General features: G+C 33.7%; 1 pseudogene; it reads right to left on the bottom strand.

Annotated features, from left to right (window-relative positions):
* Nucleotides 1-3,094: 3,094 nt before the first annotated feature.
* Nucleotides 3,095-4,106, bottom strand: LOC116091351 (annotated as a pseudogene).
* Between the last annotated feature and the right edge of the window lie 3,894 nt (nt 4,107-8,000).

Genomic DNA, 8,000 nt, shown 5'->3' with positions numbered 1-8,000 from the left:
ATCCCGTTTACATAATAAAACCTGAAGTTTTTGTAAAATTGTGACTTTCTAACTTTTGTATGAATAACAGATTATACCTGTACCAAAAATTTTTTCTCTTATTTAAACTTGTGGCATTGTTTAGAAGTTAGTTTTGTGAGCAGACAGGAATGAAAAGTTTAGTTTAAGTTGGAACAATAATGAATGGAAAATACATGAACATGGTTTGTGGTTTCTTTCTAACTTCCAAAGGACAGACTTATTTCCACTTTCTACTTTTCAAACAATTTCATAAAAAGAAAAAAATCACAAATAAATTCTCCAATTTCTAATAGTATGTATTTCATTCCAAAACAGACTTTGTGTAAGTTAGTTGGTCAGTCAGCCGTTTTTCCCAAGTTTCTTTGAAACCTAACATCTTTCTTTATTTTCAACTTATAAATTATATTAAACTGTAATCTAGTAATTATAATAAAAACTCGTAAAACAAATGTTGCCAAGGATGTGAGGAGAAAGAATCTTGTATTTGCCATTAGTGATAATACAACTAGTACATACATTGTTAATATAAGCAATGTGGCAGGTACATTAAAATGAAATGACCCAGTTATAAAACGTCTTAATACATGTTCAAAGGACATGAACTGAATGCTGGAGATAGGTAGTAATTGCTTAACAAGTGAAGAGCAATGGATTTGATGACAACACCCACAAAAAGATCAACTTTCAGATCCTCTTCACTGCAAAATGATTTTCCCTTACTGAGCTGTGGAATTTACTCAGTTGTATATCCAATGATGAAACCATAAATAAAATGCTGTGTCTATGCAAACTGGAATACTAGTTAGACGTAGGAAGTACGTAAACCTATCACATGTAATAATATTGACCTAGCTGCAGGTTATTTTGTAAAGCCAAATTGAGCATTTGAGAAATCACTGATGTTCTTATTAGTAAAACATTCAAAAGTGTTGGCAAATTAGATCTTGGTCTCTTCTTTTCTACATATACATTCAGCAATTAATTGGGTTTGAGGATATACTATGTCATTCATTATAAAATTAAAACTATATTATAAACATCCTATGTTCTGTGTTTGTCTTTAGATAGTGAAAGTTATTTTTTCTTACCTCTATAAGCATAATTTACAGACTAAGAGTTTATCAAACATAATGTGTGTTACACCACTATACCCTAGAGTAATAATTTATTCTTATAAATGTAGTAAAAGTGGTTTATAAAAAATTAAAAAAGAATGTGAACAGTGCTTAAAGTCTAGATTTCTCTATGAATTATATGGAATTACATATATATGAAAAGTTCACTTTCCACATTCCAACAACTGTAACCATAACTGAATACTAAATTTTATACTAAATTGTGAGTTTAGCAATTATATTTTTATCTGTATGTATTGATAGATTCTCCTACTGTCTGTCTTAAAAGTTTGAAATTATTTGAAAATGCTCATAAAAATCTTAGCCTATACTTTTGAAATAAATTATATATAACCACAGAAGTGGCACATCAGGAAAATATATTTTCAACATTTGTGTGGAGAATCTTGAGTTTGTTCATTGTCTTTAGTATTCATAAATTCACTATAATTCTACCAGCAAATTAATTTATGAAATATTTAGAGTTCTAAGTTTATAAAGTGAAGCTCAGAAAATTCACTAACTGACATTATTTTCTACTCCAAGTGATGTTTGTTTAAAAAGAAGGCAATTTCTACACATACTGATGAACTTTCAAAACTTATTAATAATGTAATGGTTGTGATGTTTGCTTTTTCAGTTAATAGTTCTCAAAATGCTTGAGAGAAAATTAATTTTCCAAAAGAAACTATTCTAGAAATATTTTATTATTATTTAAAAACATGGTTTTATTTAAATTTTAAGATTTTTATACTTTTCATTTCCTATCTTAATCATTTCTGCCATGGCATGGTTAACTATCATCTGACGATTATCCAAGGATTTAAGAGTTTAAAAAAATAAATTATTTATTTACCAAGTGATATTTGAAAAGTTTTGCTTGTAATATTAGCCATAACTTTTGAAACTCACTGCTTTTTTCAGTTTTTACTAGTTTATTTTCTGTTTTGATGAGAATGAGCAGTCTAGTTCTGTGGAAGCAGCAAATCATAGAAGGTCCAAATCTAACCGCCTGCATGCCTTTGTGAACTTTCTTTCATTCTCTTTAGAAAACAAACAGGCAAAAAAACAATTAAAAAAAAAGAAAACACAAGAAAAATTAAAAAAACCCAAACAAACAAAAACCCATCACACCTCATAAAAACCACAAGATGAGAAACCATAATATATGAACAAAAGACCGGTAAGATAAAACAGGCCCTAACAAAGCAATATGAGACCAAAATAAAAAAATGCTACACAAAATGCGGCATAATTTGTTATGTGTTGAGCACCTACTGCTGGGCATGGAGCCTGCACTTAACTGTGGTTAATATTACCTGTAAGACTCCATTGGAAAGAATTATTGTTTTCTTTTCAAGCAGTTGGTATTTGCTTAGGGGTCGGAGCTTCTTTTCACTTCCTATTCTTAGCTCTGAAACCCCATCTGGCTTAAAGTTCTGCTGACCCGTGTCTGCTGCCACATCTGAGAGTTTAAATGTGCATCAGTCCTGTTTTGTCAGCACCAAGTTCCCTAGGTGCATTGAATATTACGTTTTTCTATGCAATATGATTTTATAAGTTCTGATACAGCCTGGGATTGCCTTATCTGGCATCACTGGGAGAGGAGCCCCTTGGTCCTGTGGAGGCTTGATGGCCCAGGATAGGAGAATGCTAGGCCACTGAGGCAGGAGTGAGTGGGCAGCTTGGGGGGCACCCTCATAGAAGCAGGGGGAGGGAGGAGAGGATGGGGGCTTGTGGAGTGGAAACTGAGGAGGAGGATAACATTTAAAATGTAAATAAAATAACCGATAAAAAAATGAAAAAAAAATAGTCATCTGTTCCTCACATGAATACTTTCAGGTATATATTAAATTATTAAACACATGGAATCCCAGTAAGGCAGGTAGCACCCAGTGTTGCATGTGTGGGCCCTCCTGGGTATGGATTCTTGGTAGCACTGGGACTCTTATCCCTGGTTATCTGGGAGGTTGCTCCAGAATAGGTAACAGGAAGACCAGGCTGCCTGTTTTTTCCCTGTTAGCCCTCTGAGATGGAGGCTGACATAGGACCGGGCCCTTGTGGACCTCACAGATGCACATCCACCGACTAAAGAGATGCCTCAGGGTAGGTCATCTTATTGTCTCCACCTGACTCACCCAGGATGTTCCCCTGTGATGTACCAGCTCACATGACACATAAAGTCATTGAACTTGTATAGGAGTTTGGGTCAACACATATTGCCTGAGGCATCATGGCCAGTCCAAAAAAAAAAAAACACTCGACCGTCCTGAGAGCAGCTAGCAAAGGTCCTGGTGGGCAAGCCAATGGAGGGGTCCCAGGCAAAGTCTCGAACCCAGTCGCTGTGTGCCCCTAGCTTTCACACCTCTTTCAACTGGCCATCCTCTTCCCTCCATAGCTTGATGAGGTTGTCACAGCCACCTGTTGCAAGCCTCTTGACATAATTGGATTTCTGTCCTGATGGTTGGTCTATAAGACTTCCAGGCCTAACAGCCAGGGCTCATCTGACAGCATTACAATCAATTGTGTGAGCATTGTTAATCTTCATTTCCCACTGTCCTTCCTCTGTATAGGTCTTCAGTGCGATGCCCCCATCTGAACTCCCACAGGCCAGGATCAGGCCAGTGTAATGAGGGGCCCAGCAAACAGAGATCACTGAGGAGTCATGTCCAGAGTGCTCATAGATCTTCTTCCAAGTGCCTTTTTCTTCTTCTTCCAGATAATGACTTTCCGATCATAGGAACAAGAAGCCAGAATATTGCCATACATGGGGTGGGCCCAGGCCACTTGCCACACTGGCCCCTCATGTCCTCTGAGGTCTGCGATAAGGATCTGGCCTCCATTTCATATATCGAAAATTTTGACAGACCTAAACTAGAAGCAGGTTGCTAGGCGGGTTCCATAATAGTCCACCTGTGCAGCATGAATCAGGTTCTCATGAGAGGTGTTCACGTTAATTACTGACGCCATAGCTGTAGTAGCAGCGACTCGCTGCCTCAGACTTGGCAGCTCAAATCTCTTCACTCTGAATATTACTTTTATAAACATCTCCAAAAAAGATCCACTAAAGGTATGTTTAAGTAAATTAGGTTAGATATTATTTGTTGGTATAAATTTGGTTACAACCATAAAACAATTCGAATTAAAATTTTGTTTCATTGATTAGACTGCTTAAACCATCATGTGATTATCACAGCTCATGCCTCTGAGAAACTCAAGCCTTTGTGATAGGTCTTGACAATTTCACAGAATTAATGTAGTGATGTTACAATATGCATTTCCTAATGGGCATTTCTAACTGGCAGGTTCCCAGTTTTGCTCTATGACTAAAATAATGGTACATTCCTGTGTGCATTATTAGCTGAGGCAAGTCTGAGTACTGCTAGACACTATGACAACCGGTTATTATCAAGTTAAGAGAAATGTTCATGTACCAGGGCATTTGAAGTTCATTCAGAATATAGGCTGGCTAGCAAAAAAGACTTGTAAATGAAAATAAACCAAAATAAACAGAGGAAAATATGAAATCATACTAGAGCATAAACATTAGCCACCAAAGATTGTTACTCATTTTCCCTAAGATTTTACCATTTAAAGTGTTAATTCACAGACATGTAATAGTAGGACAAGAAAATGTAATGCATATGACATTTGTTCTGGTTTTATAGGTCCAATAAAAACAATTTATAAACATAGCAGTTTCTGTCTATATCCAGAATATTTTTCTAAATTAAAAAAAAAAACACAAGGGCAATCATTGAATTTTAGATAAGAATCAATTAGAGGACATCATTAAATTCGACTCTAATAAACAATGCCTAAGCTTGATATGAAGGCTTTTGCATCATAATGGTAACTGAAGGCATCTGCCAAGGTTTCAGGAACTTCTTGTTCCATATGGTAGTTTTTCCTCTGTGTGCTACATTTCTTCCCTAATATCACCAGAGACTTATTAGAACTTAAGTGGTTATTGTTCTGGTGGGATTTATTTTCCCCTCAGTTGAGTATCCACAAGTTATAAGTACAAGAAAAATCTGTAAAGTGATATAAGCATATTAAAAGAAGACAGCATGTTGGATCCACAAACATTGATATTCAGGATTATTGTGATTATGACAAACAGTGCATATTCTTAACCATCCAACATAGATACTATTTTAGTTTGTGAAGATAGCCTTTTATATCAGCACAGTGTTTTATATGTATTTATATAATTTATAATTAAAATCATTTACTTACCATTTTAATGTTGTCTTACCATACATTGACATCATATTGTTTTTCTTTGTTGACATGCCATTGCACAAAAAATTATGAAATAACTACATTAAATTTATATGAATAAATAATTTCCAGTACTTTTATAGAAAGGAATACAATAATAGATCAGCCACTTCAGAATTTTATATCTACTTTAAAATTATTCTCTTCATAGAACTACCATCAGTGGAATTTATGTTAAAAAATATATGCAGTTTATAACATGTAGTTCTCATTAAAATATTGCATATTTTAAAGTTTATGTTAATCTGATAAACCATTGAAGCTGAAAGAATTGAGTACTTAAACTTTCATAACTAAATTGACTTAAATTTAAATTCATTTCTTACATTTCTCAATATTCAATCACTGTTTATTATTTGTGGAAATATATTCAAATTGTCCATTTTTCTATGAAGATAATATTGCCAGTACATTTGGGAGCTTTTAAAAATATACTATACATGCAAATACTCTGCTATTAGCAGTGTAGATATTATTTATGGTTTATACTTTATTTTAGGTCTGTTTGGTTATTATTTTAATTTTAAATTTCATACTCAAAGATAACCAACATAAACATAACCAATATTCAGACCTACTTCATGTTTGGCATTTACCAATTCATAAATTAATTCTTACCCATTTATGTTATTTTATTTACCTCATATAGTTAGCTTATGAAACTTCTTACTAGGAACTTGAGAAATTACAAGTGATGAGACACTTAAAATTGCATAGATTTCTTGACAGATTAACATATTTTTTATTTTTTTACAAAATGTGTCATCTTTCAGATGCTAATGTAAACGATCCATATATTCCTTGACGGTAAACTTGCAACATCATTTTCAGGCTTGAGAAAAGTGTAAACAAAATATCTGTCATATGAAAAAAACTCAATAAATGTTTATTTTTTTCATAAGAGATGATATATCACTATGCCTTGGATAAAAACTGTTTCTAGGCTTTATATTTTACATACTTTATTTTCTAGCCATGCACTAGTCAAAATGCATGTAAAGACACTTTCTAGATTCTTCTCGACTCTCCTGGATTATTCTGTTTCCAGTATTACTTTACCCAGATCCTTGAAAGATACTGTTGACTTCTCAAGTATGCTACTATCCCTTATTATTATCAATAAATATTAGGTGGTTCATTTGTCACAAATAATGGACAAACACAGCAATATTAGTATGAATCACAATTTTAAACTTCATTAAAATTTCTTAATTTGAACCAATTTTCTCCTTATCCCTAATAACTCTGCTTTATATTATAAACATTTACATAAAAACATATATTTTAAGTGTACACTCCTGTAACATTCATTACAGTCACAATTTTATTGTTAATTTTGGTGTTAAATGTAGAAATGAGAACTTTGTTAAGCTTAGGCAGTTGTCTTGTCACTAAGTTACAAACCCAGTCTTTGACTTGCTGAGTCAGGCACTTACTCTTTATTACAGGCTAGCATCCAGCTCAGAACCTTCCGACATACATCTTACAGCTGTTGGGATTATAAATGTGTGCCATCATGCTAGCACTTTCATAATGTCTCCAAACGTGTTCAATATCTCATACAAGTTCCATAGCCATTAAAAATCTTTCTTTTTGTTAATATCTACTCATATATATGTTACATATACATACAATCTGCTGCATTCATAGGCCACTTTTCTTAATCATTATTAATATATACACACATATATATGTACTAATGAATGCAATGTGGTGAGTTCATTTTGTATTACTTGTATTTATATATGTTTAGAGGAGACTTCAAGTTCAATTAGAAGACTGTTGGTTAGTCACAAGATGTAAGTGTGCTATTGCATCCTTGAGAATATAGGGCAATGTTTGTTACCATTGTGGTTCATAGGTATCACATAGGTATCATTGGTAGAACTGCTGATTAGTTTTCTTTCTTTACATCTTACATACAACATTCAGATATTCTCATAAAATCATACCCATATCTATCACTGCATGGAAAAAATCAACCCCGAACAGATTGAAGATTTCAACGTAAAATTGCAAGTGCTGAAACCACTAGAAGAAAAGATAGACAGTGCTCGCAAGACAGAAGTGGAGAAAAGGATTTTATGAATTGGACTCCATTCACTCAGAAACTCAAGGCAACAATTGACAAATGGGGTCCCATAAATATATACAGCAGAAGAAATAACAAATGGAGTAAAGAAGAAACCCCCAGAGTAGAAGACTCTTGCCACATATAGGTCTGATAGGGGATTAAAATATACATATACATACATATACATATATGCTTGGGATCTGAACAAAGTGTTATCAGTTTTAGGTTGAGATATTTCAATAATATTCAATCATCTCACTCCAGTTTGAATACCTAAGATCAACATGACAACCAACAAAACATCCTGGTGAGAAATTTAGGAAAGGGGAATTCTTATTTTCTATTGGTTGGGTTGTATGTTGGAGGAGCCACGTTGCAAAATAATGTGGCCAATTCTCAAAAAGCTAAAAGTATATCTACTGTGTCATTCAGTATACCACTTGTTATTTGTTGAATGTTTAGTATATCCCCAAAGGACACACATTCTATCTCACAGATCTCACAGA

This window comes from Mastomys coucha, chromosome X, assembly GCF_008632895.1.
Source record: "Mastomys coucha isolate ucsf_1 chromosome X, UCSF_Mcou_1, whole genome shotgun sequence".
Taxonomy (NCBI): Eukaryota; Metazoa; Chordata; class Mammalia; order Rodentia; family Muridae; genus Mastomys; species Mastomys coucha.
The sequence above is the reverse complement of the archived record's forward strand: the minus strand, read 5'-3'. Positions and strand labels throughout refer to the sequence as shown.